Source organism: Protopterus annectens, chromosome 3.part1, assembly GCF_019279795.1.
Source record: "Protopterus annectens isolate FY-2018-M chromosome 3.part1, PAN1.0, whole genome shotgun sequence".
NCBI lineage: Eukaryota > Metazoa > Chordata > Ceratodontiformes > Protopteridae > Protopterus > Protopterus annectens.
Window position 1 is genome coordinate 430,871,406 of NC_056732.1, and position 12,500 is coordinate 430,883,905.

The window sequence follows — 12,500 nt, forward strand, 5'->3', positions numbered from 1 at the left end:
AAGCGTTTTGGCCAATGATTTGCCATTCCATGCATATGGTCTTGAGTCATGAAGTCCACAAGATTGGTTTTCTAGAGGAGTGGTATGAGGGATTGTCACCCACATCTGTGATTTATGCTATATGCCTACATGCTTGTAGGAAAATGCCTCCATGTACCTTTAGTATTTATTGAAATTTTCAGGTGGAGTTTGTGTTTAAGGGTGCACATCACCACCTAGATCTATCTGCAGCAAAACATCTCAGCAAAAACTGTCGCCGATGCTTTACTAGTCAATCTGTTTTTAACATTCCTATATACTACTAAATTAAGGTCTCATGCCACTGCTGGTGACTGCATGATACACTTTATCACAAGCAGTGCAGTTTCTATTGACATTAGCATTTAAGTCTATTTGTAAAATCCATGTTTTTGTTGTCCAAAACATCATAAGTTACTCTAATGATGGTAATCAGTTCAGCAGTGTACATTTATAAAGACCTGGTGTTAAAAATTAAGCATCTGCAATATAATTTTGTTGACAGATTAGTTTGGATGTGGTCAGTTAATATATTTAAACCAAAAATGTGTGTGTCTCATAGCATCTGAAGGCATTATTTCTGATCAAGCAACTTACATCTCATGGCAATATCATATCAGATTACTGCAAATATGTTCAGCAAACAAACATTGCTGGATTTTTTTCATGGCCAGAATGACTGCAGCACATCATAGGGTACCTTTCTAATGTTTTATTTTCCACAACAAAAATCGGATCAACATAAATGCATTGTACTAATACATCTTTGGTTCATAAGGAAATTATGCATAAAATGCAAAAGTACACTTTAGTTTAATAAGTGAATTCTGAATTTATCTTGATTTCTTGAACCACTTTTCTGAAGTGATGCCCATGGGTCTCCACCATGAGATATGAAAATGTGACACAACATTCATAATTCATATTAAGTACAATAGTTTTCCCAGTTACAAAATCATTACATCTGTATGAGGTATATTTATTGTAAAGCTGCATACATTCATTAAATAAACTGCATGGATGATGTGTTTAGTGATGTTCAGCTTGAATAATGATTCGTAATACTAGAAGTGAATTGATTTTGTTCCTGTATATTTAGGTCTTGTTCCTGTATAGGAGCACTGATAAAAGCCAAGAAAATGTTTCTCTTTGCAGCACATTATGTACAAATGCTATCTGATTGCACACTTGTGGGAGTTTGTAGCATTGCCCAGTAAGGCAATTTGCTCAGTCAGTTATAACTCAACTATAGTTTTGCCTCAGCAGAATTGCTCATCTTTGTGAAATGAGAGGTGTGCTCGGTGCCGGTAAAAGGAAATAAACAGAACACTGCTTGCATTTCCACATGTTAACTAAAGCAATAAAGTACATTCTGGCATTAAAAATGTTAGACTGTTACCTTTAAGTCTAAATAAATAAAGCAACATATTTCAATAATAAAGGTGGAATGAATGATAAGTGATTGCATAGCTTTGAATATATCTGTCTGTATTACTGAATTTATACATTTGGCAGCTTAATATTAATTAGGGCAAGAGTCTTTGTTAAAACAAAAAACTATTTGAATGTCTTGTCTTTGTACTAACTTTGCTGAAAATGGCAAACTGCACACCGTGGGATATTTTTTCTGACACAGAATGTCTTTTTCTGAGATTCCTTAAGTGGCTTGATTTTATTTAGTAAATGTGTATGGGCACTACATGCCTTCTCCTCCTCCCCACATTTATGTTTGAGAATCCCAGTTTCCTGGGGTTTGGCTTTATCGGCCTGAATATATATAAAAAGACTTAAAAAGTCATGGGTATTCAGAAGCCATGTAACTGAAACACTTGCATGTCCTTAAGGAGTTATTTGCATATAACCCATGGGTCTCCAATACAGGTGATTTAAGGTATTCCACAGTGAAGACTAGCTTTCCTGGGACTTTCTTGCATCCTTTTTTAATTACTGAATGGCTTGTCTTTATAGTCATTTTACCCTTTATTTCCACATTTATGTGTGAGGGAATATACAATACTTTCAGGTTAAAAATTACTGAATCATAGAAAATAAAAGGAAAGTAGGCCATGTGTTCATTTACATCTTGCCAGAATCTAAATTTTAGACATTACCTCCTTTTTTAAGGAGCAATAGGCCAGTCATACTGGGGGGGAATTTATGAATAACCATCCAGTTGCGTAATTCCTTTTTAAAGTTTCACCAACACAGATGTCATTTTTAGACTCTTTTACTGAATTTAGTTTATGAAAGGCAACCACTTAAACAGGACAGATAATCCTTCCTGTGACATCTGGGTTTAGTGATGTCACATGTACTTCTGTTCATGTGAAATAACATCTTCATAAATTATTTTCAAGTAGTTGTAAGAGATGCATTCTATGTCTGTTTAAAATCTAAGAAACTTTGCTATTAACCAATATTATATATCATAAAGAGTTTATATAGTTACATCTGATAGACAGACATGCACTGAATAAAGATTAAAAATCTGGGCCTCTGGGATCCAGATAACATTCTTAAGGAAACACAAATGTTTGATTTTATGGCTATACCATTTCACTAGTTTTTCCCAAATCACTTTAAGATAGTGTAGTTCTCTACACTGGAAATGGCTGTTGTTCTTCCTATCTCTGAAGACGGACCTTCCAGAATACTAGGAACTATGTGCCTGTTGGCTTGACAGCATCCTTGAAAAGTATCAAGGACTAATGTAGAAAACATACTTTTGATATCAATATATATATAGATGATGTTCTCAGATGTAAAACATATAGCAAATGGACACTGCCATCTTGGGCTATGGGAATCACCAACCACATCGAAATAGGCTTCACAGTAAACAATTCAAGTGTAGAATTATGAATGCTGGCTTCTTGGCCAAAATTACTTTACATCCACACACATTATGTTTTCCAGCAATGCCAATAATTCCCTTTTTCCAAGAATTATACCCCTTCCTATAACATGCAATAATAAGCAGACATAAATGGCAAAACAATAATTCAGTCCATTTTCTCTCATACAACATGGCACCCATACTATTAACTATTGGTAACTAGAATTAAGGAGTTTCCCCCTTCAAAAGAAAAACAAAAACAATGTATAATTTAACATTTCCTTTATCCTTATCTTTATACATACATACACATACTTAGTCAACCATGACCTTTTGACATTTATTTTTTTAATTAAATAATTAAATAACATATTCTTATCATCCTTTCTCTCTCTTATATACATACACATACATACACACACACACACACACACACACACACACACACACACACACACACACACACACACACACACATATATATATATATATATATATATATATATATATATATATATATATATATATATATATATATATATATATATATATATATTTAGTCAACCACAACCATTTGGCATTTGAAAATATTTTTTAATTAAAGAAATTGAGCACTGCAGTACAAAATTAAACAAACACCCATACTTCTGCACAAAGAAAGGAAAAAAAACTAATGGCATAAGGAAAAACACAGTAACCATTTGAAATGTCAGGACCTGCTAGAGAGAGTCCCAGTACATGGAGACTGCATGGCCAAAAAGAACAAACTTACATATACCAAGTCTGTGATGCCATTTCTCAGAATATTCCCTTTTGTCAGAGATATGGCAATTTTGGAGTTAGTATATATACTTTCTGGGGGTGTGGGGGAGGGGGGTAGTCCATGCAAAACAAAGTTTAAAGTAGAACAATTTCCAAGGCTCACTCCTCTCAGAGTTGTCAGTCTTTTTTTCAACTTTTAGTAGGGTGCCAAAAAGCAGTACCTTCACAGCTAGATGATTCATTTACTACCACTAACTGTAGGGAACTCTAATTTGGCTAACTGACTCCTGAGTGCATTTAGCAACTACATAAGGAGAACAGGCAGAATGTAAAGACACAAGCTCACTGTCTCTGAGTAGCAGGTTGTCTCACTTCTCATTTCCTGCGCACGTAAAAATTTCTGTTTCTTTGCTGTTCTTAGGCTTGTTAAATTTCAACAAACATACCAAGAGGAAACCAGAGCATGATTAGAAAAAATGGTGGGCTGATTTTTAAAGAAGAAATCACACTTGCTGAGGAGACTTCAGAATAGTGTTCTGCGTGAGATAATACTGGGAAATATTCAGTAAGCATTCTCCTTTTAGATAAATACCGCCTTTTTCCACTAGGTAAAAAAAAAATCTAGACTCTAGCTCCTGATGCGTAAACATTGTGGGGGGGGGGGGGGGCAGGCATAATGGTGAAGGTTGTTACCTCATAAAAAAAAAGATAGAGGGTTTGATTCAGACCTCTAATTATTAACTACACATGTAATAGCCTGTAGACTGATAGCTTACTTACCCATGAACATTTTAAATTCAAATAAATCCCCAAAGCAGAATTACTTAGATAAACCAAAACTTCTAATCTCAAATAAGGTAATAATAGCATCTGACAGGAAATTGAAGTCTAGGAACCTGATGAAGCAAAGTCTTTTTGTGTGTGTGTGTGTGTGTGTGTGTGTGTGTGTGTGTGTGTGTGTGTGTGTGTGTGTGTGTGTGTGTGTTTAATAGTACAATTATTGTCATTATCTTACATTTGTACAATAAAAAATGCTTGTTCTGCCTCTCTGGTCATATTTTATATGTTAGCTGCATTTTTTAAATAAATTTGCATGCTTTCACAGGCCTTAATGCTTTGCATTTTCTATAGCTTTTACACATTTCTCATCTTTTTCTGCATCTCTTCTGAAAAACGAAAAACAGCTGCCAGAGTTATACACTGTTTCATGCTTCTTCCCACTTCTCTTCCTTTTCCCATACCCAAGTGAATTTTCTTCAGAAAATCCCAAACAGTATGAGCTGAAGTTGTTTTCCTTTAAATCTGGTGCAGCCCTGTCTTTACAGCCTGTCATGTGTTTGCATTACTGATACCTCTCCTGTGCTGGACTATCTTGCTCTAGGACTGTAATCCCAAACTTCCATCTGAAAAGTTTACTATTTTCCTTTTGACCCTTTATAAACACATTAAGGGACTGTAGTTTGTAACCACTAAGACTTTTCTAACTCATATGTAGGGTTTAACTTTGGAGAGAGTACACTATCCCCTAACATTTCTTTTCCATAGCTACACAAAATTTTGCCTAGACGGAAGTCCATTTATTTATTTATTTAAATGTTTTAACTTGGGTAGAGCACTGATCACAACCAATTTCAGCCTCTGCCTGGGAAAGTATTACCGTCTGACAATTACAGTGATATACTGTAAGAGATAAAATATATGTAATGCATGCAATTGCTGAGAATATGCAGAAATTCTATATATTACAACAGAGATAAACATGCAACTAGACAATTTCTGTAGAGATATAGATGCAAATTAACAAGTTTAGAAAACATATGTTACATTGTTACATGCAGTTTTGTAAAAGCCAATAGACTTTTAATGGGCGGTTGTATATATGAGATTTAAGAAAGATTGGTATAGATTTCCAGATTTTGAGACCTCATGCAGAAAAAGAGTGATTATTGCACTAGAGTTTAGATTAAGCAGCCTGTAATGAGGCTACAGAATGCTCATTGCTTCTAAGATTGTAGGCTGGTGAGTTAGTGGAGACAAAGTCTGGTTTTCCTGTAGTTTGAACAGTTGTGATCCAAGATGGAGGTTTGCCTTTTGAGTGACATAAAGACATGCATTGCATGGCAATGGTTTTCTTCTTTTGGTGAGTGCATGATGAACCTGCATATTTTAATGATGAGTGTTTGAATAAGAGTGTGATTTGGTTCTTAGATAGATGCTATTAAGGGGAGACCAGACTTAATGTACATGACTGAGATATTCTCCTAGATGCTTCTCTTCCTTTGCAGATATATGGTTAAGTACAACTCCCAGACCATGGTTTGAAGAATCTAACTACACAATAAACTGTTGAATATCATCAGGAAAGCCTAGTGCACTGGAACTACAATAGGTCTCTTTTATTTTTTAAAGTGCCTACCTCCAAGCTGGTGTCCAATGACCTACTCAGTTCATTTAGGTAAGATCAGTAGCATGAGTGGTTATCGTGGCATAAATAGGAAGAAACATGCTATAATACCTTACTTTACCAAGAAATGGTCATCATCGTTTTAGTAACAGGAGTAGGTAATGTTTGTATAGCTTCCACTTTACAGATTCTGGCAAACACCAGCCATTTTCTGCTATGACCAACATTATGAAAAAAAAAACATCTCTTTTGCCATTTCCAAGAGGTATATCTTTGCCTTGGTATGTATATGTTCTCAGAATATATTTAAGATTATATTTTAACCTCTCCACTTGTTTGTGGATGATAGTATTCTTTAGGTTCCGTACCCAAATGGTTTCACAAATAGGTCAGACAGGACATAACACTTGGATCTGTTAGGATTTCAGAAGAAAAATCCACAATAGTGAAAAGCTCTAACAGTGTATTTGCCATTGTTAGATTAGGGACCTCCAGTTTAAAGTAGTTATCAGACATTATGCAGATTCTCAGTAAATTCACTATAGCACATTTAGGTAGAATAAGGCCTGAAATATGGAGTCAGACGTGTATGCATTCAGTTTCAGAGAAAGATAGTTTATTTGAAAGGAAAGATAAGCATACAATGTGTAGAAAATACAGAAATACAGAATGTTCTTTTCTCAAGGGAAAGATACAGTCTTGCCAGTTACAGAATGTTCATAAATGGAATGTTAAATAAAGCACATACAAGGCAAGGCCTGAGAACTAAGGCTAAGAAGGCATGTAAAGCATTACAGGGTTTGGTATTATTAAAATATACTTCAGATACAGTTGGGGAAGTCAGTTTAGTTCGTTTGACCTGACATTACAGAGAAGATTACGGCACAATACAGACACTCAAGCCTGAGTTCAGAAGACAGGCCAAATAAAGACTATTTAGTTTATATTATTCAGGACAATCAGAAGACATGTGCAGAAAGTTTGGATATATTTAGCAGCACTGTTATTACTAACCAACATTCCAGCATTTCGACTGACTGTTATTGTTTATCAGCACTGTTAATGAAGACAGTATTAGGATATTTTGAACATCTAATAAGCCCTCATTAAATGAATACAGTGTTGGGAGAATTCATTTTGAAAAGTACACAAGACTTGGCTCATGACAAAGAGACTGGCACCTGTTCAGCATCAGTGTGGGTAATTAACAGATAAAGACATTCATTTCAGTCTCATTTTAGTTGTTTCCAGTTAATTCCAGTATACTGCAGTCTTATCAGTTCTTACAATGGCAAGCCACTGTGAGTGGGGCAAAACAGTTGAAGTAACTACCAAAACCCCATAGTAACCTTGCATCAGCAGTCAGACTTCATGTGTTCTACAAAAAAATCTACAGAATAGCAGTGTTTCATTCAACTACATGTGTTCTACAGAGCAAACTAAAGAACGGCAGTGTTTCATTCCAGGCAACCTTATCAGTTACCTGTATTCATACATTAATGTATAATAATGTATAATGTATTCATTCATTCTGAACACTTGGAACTTCAACAGAGACAGCTGTAGTAAGTAACCCTTTCAAGTATAGTTTTTAGTGCATCAACCAGCATAACGTCAAGGTTTCATTAACAGTTTGCAGTCACACTTTTTCCAGTCTATCAATTTCATAATAGACTTTTCAGCAGCATACCAGTGTTTTTCTTTAACTAAAGATTGTGAACTCTGTACAGAATAAGCCAGAAATGATGACACTGTAGTTTCTCATTACAGAGCAGACCTTTCAGTAAGACAGCACTACTTTATGCAGAAAATGGACAGAGCAGACAATCTCTACATACGGTAATTGCAGCTGTTAAATAAATTTCACAGCACCAGTGTTTACATCAGAAAAAGCCTCAAAGAACTTCAGCAGACCAGCACTAAATCTTCAAACTTCAGCAGTGTTCTTTCAGAACATAAAAGACATTGTCCAGATTACAGCTATCTTCACAAACTTTCAAGTTTCCAGTGTGATATCACACAGCTAAGAAGCAAGAAAAAAGTTAAAAAGCTACAGATAACAGGATGCATTCTTCCAGGATCATAAAGTTATGTAAGACTTTATATGCACTTTTTAGTTAACAGCTCAAAAAAGTTCAAATTCATCAGTAAAAGTCATGTGCATACCTGTTGTATAAACATATCAAGTAATACTTTTACAGTTAAGATATCAGTAAATCTTTGGTTTCAATTTAAAACCTGGGTAAAACAGTCTAAAAAACTATGTTCCAGAAATGTTCTCTTAAAGTTAAAGGTTATTAGATGAGGAATGTTAAACATTTCTAAACACAAAAGAATTAACTCACAGAAGCAGGCTACAGGAAAGTATTTGCATAATGAGTCAGGTTCTATCAGTATGGTTTCAAACTTAAACGTAAATGCTTCAGCACATACAATTTAAAATTCTTGTTTTCATGTAATTCAAAATACAGAATTATGTTGCAGTATTAAACATACAAATGTCAACACAGTCAATGTACGTAACATGCAGACAATGTCTCAAGTTCACGTTACTTCACCTAGTTTCTTATTTTCAGAAGCAAGTGCAAATATTGCACTGAGGGGGATAAGATCAATCAGAGTGAAGATTTTGATAGAGTATATTCCAGTATAACTGAAAAACAGACTTCAGGGCAAAGTAAAATTGCTACCATTTCAGAGCAAAATAAAGAAATAATGCATTCCATAACTATCTGTAAAAGGTGCGGCAGTCCAGCATTAAATCATTAATCTGTCATTGTTTAAGATTAAAAGAAATAACAACATTTCATTGTTTACAGACAAATCAACTTCAGTTACACATAGATCTTTATTAGAGGAGACAAATGCAGTTTTGTCAGGATTTAAAGGACTCAAAGATTACTGCAGCTAACAGTTCAAAGTATAACAGCTCTGTACTAGTTATTAACATGTCATTAGAGTTATATGCTGTTTTAGACTTCAGTGACAAGATTTTTGCAAATGTACACATTTTGAAGAATTGGTTACGACTGAAACATGCAGATTTATTGGTTAAAGATAAAATAAATTCCAGTTCAGCTGACACATTTAAGGTGCTCAGAAAGACATATTGGGTGTGGCCAGTTAGGAAAAAAAGGGTAACCGTATTATACATCTACTTCAGTTACAAATAGACCTTTATTAGAGGATCAGAAATGATAGTCAATTTAATTTGCAGAATAAAGGGTTTACAGTTACAGATTTGACAAATTAATTTTTTGTGTTATTGCTTTGTTTAGCAGTCATTAGTTAATAGCTTTGTATTAAAGTGTTGCAATGCATAAACAATATCTTAATACATACAGAGACTAAAAAGCATTCATACATAAAAACAGTACATCATATGTGTCATTAAAGCCACATGTTCAACTCTTATGTTATAAAGAACAGACAAGTAAACTTATAAAATCAGATCAGCTTAAATCTGATAAAAACTGTCCCAGGGATTCAGCAAACTTCCGTGCAAGAATAGCTTATTCTTGCATGGAAGGGACCATTCCCATGCAGCACGGCAGTGCACCATGCATATTCATGAAGGCATACAGCCATGCTGTAACACGGACATGGTTCTGCGTATGAGTGTAGGGGGTGTGTCTCACAATACACATACCCCCTGCACACCAAAATTGCCATACAGCAATTTAAATAGAGCGAGATCGCTCCTTACACCTCTCAACCCATCAGAGTAAGAAATCTGGACAAAGCCATAAGGGACAATGACAACTACAAACTTAGAAATTTGATAGAATAACAGGTTTAGCATTAGCATGAATTTTCTGAAGAGTATGAAGTATATAACGCACACCTCACAACCAGTTAGAGTAAGAAATCTGGACAAAGCCATAAGGGACAACTCCGAAACGTTGCCATTACAAACTTATAGAAAGTTGATAGAATAACAGGTTTAGCATTAGGATGGATATTCTGAAGGGTGCAAAGTAAAAAAAATGCAACAAATACTTTTTTTTCACATCTCCAATAAAGTTTAAGCATAGTTGTGCGGGTGTGCCCGTTGCTTAGTTATGCTTAGCCCAGCTGAAACAACAAGATAAGTTAAATAGCAATAGACATCCAACATACACAGTAGTTCAAAAGTGTAGCAGTTAGAGAATACACTTTGCATGTAGTCATTCATGCTTCGAGCCTTACCAAAGCCATTTCCATTTTGTATGTGAAATCATTACAATTTTAATTTATTTGTATATTTATGAATGAAGTGACTTATATTTCTCAACCAGAGTGCCCCATACAGTATAATCACACAAGAATAAATGTAATGAAAGCACATTGGGGGATGTCAGGGAAGTTAAACAAATGTATATGATGTCAGGAATGTTGAATCAATCCCATACAGGTGGTAGTCCAATAAAATAAAACATAAGCAATGCTAAGCATTGCACAGCTATGCTGACTGGGTGTAAGCATTGTGTAAATATGAATGCTAAGCAATGAATAGCCCAGCTAAATGGATTTGCCCATTGGTAAGCAGTGCTGAACCTGCCCCTTTAAGCACTGCCAACCTTTGCTATGCAGACTTGCCCATAGGTTAGCTTAGCTCAGCATATTCAAAACCGTCCAGTCTCAGCAAAGGGCAGGAAATTGTCCGTATTTAAATCTCACAGGTGGGAATACAGCTCATAACTTGTTGTAGCTCCCCAATGTAGGCTGTATGGCACATGCTGGAGAGGGCATGCACTTTCAGGCACAGCGCTGGGGCATACAGGAGTCCAAGGTCATAGTAGGACTCCTTGTAATAAAACATGATGTGACCCTACTGCAAAACCAGTACCAAGGCTCCCAATACAAAGCAGAAGCCTGGGAAAGTCTTGTCCGTGATCTCACCAGTACCACTGGTATCCCTCGGACTGGGAAGCAGGTCTAGCACCATTATGCCAACTTGAAGCAGATGAAGAGGAAACTTTTGGAACAGTGGGTCCAAGAAGCAAGACAGAGGGGTGATGTCGCAGCAATGTGTAAGTATTCATAGCAATAACTGTTTACCAAAGTCCAACCTGTGTATATGATCGATAAGTATGCATAAATGTTTCTCTATTTTCATTACAGCTCCAGCTGAGCGGGTTGCAAACCAGGAAGCCGATGCAAGTAGGTTGCAAAGGCTGCATCATGAAGCTGGTGAGTAACAATCTAGATTGTACTATACATACCAAATAAATATAAAGGAGTAGAATGTCATCTGGCATTATTAAAACTGGGTATGGTTTAAACTGACTAAAGCAGACAATATTACAGTAATAGTCTCATATAGGTCATATATTAATAAAATGTAATTGCCTGTGAATAAAAATCTAAACCTTGAACTGGTTGTGTTTACTCTGGTATGGTATGATTTGAAATGTGTACAGGTTATGCATAGCAACTATAGCTCTGAAAGCATTAAACAATCAAGTCTCATCTGACAAAGTTAGTGCCTCTATAACACATGAGATTAACTGATTTTACAAATGTTATGCACCAAGATCTGATATAGGAATAGTAATGTTGTGTTAACCATTGTTTTCCACACTGCTATGTGAACAGGTATGTAATGTTGTAAATACAAAGTCAGATTGTACAACAAAGAGAGAATGAGAAAGAAATCATTCAAAGAAAAAAACAGCCATTTCACAGTAGCTCCCTGTGATGAAATACACACTTGTCATATTTTTAGCAGACACAGTCACTGTTCGAATCTCGGGAGTGGTAGTAAGCTGTATGTATAATTTCAACTAGAATTTTGTGAAAAAGTATAGAAAAAGTCAGGTAGTATTAACAAACATTCCCTCCACAGGTCTCCCTGGTAAGATAAGGTAGAAAGTAGCTATAAGAAGGCTGTAGTTATACTGTGTCCAACACCCATGGTCCAACCCCAAGACTGCAAATGACAGCAAGATAAGTACATACACCAAGTGGTCTCCCCCAAGAAATATATTAAAGCATCATGCTGTCACAGCTACAGGTCCCTGATAACAACAACCAGGGTGACTGATAGAAATCAAGGCAGAGTGTGTCAGTAGCACACACACACATGCACACACACACACACACACACACACACACACACACACACACACACACACACACACACACACACACACACACACACACACACACACACACACACACACACACACACACACACACACAGTATGAGTGCACATATGTAACCCTGACTATGGGAATATGGGTAGAAACAGTCATGTAGTATTAACAAATATTCCCTCCACAGGTCTATCAGGTAAGATAAAGTTCAAAGCAGCTATAAGGAGGCAGTAATTATACCATGTACAAACATACCACTGCCCAACTCAAGGCTATGGTTGTAATAATACCCGTAGAGTAATAAGTAGAGCAATGATCATTAAAGCTGTGACTACTGCAAGAATCTACATCTGTTAACTGACATCTCTCTGTATCCCCAGCTTATATCCACCAATACTCTAA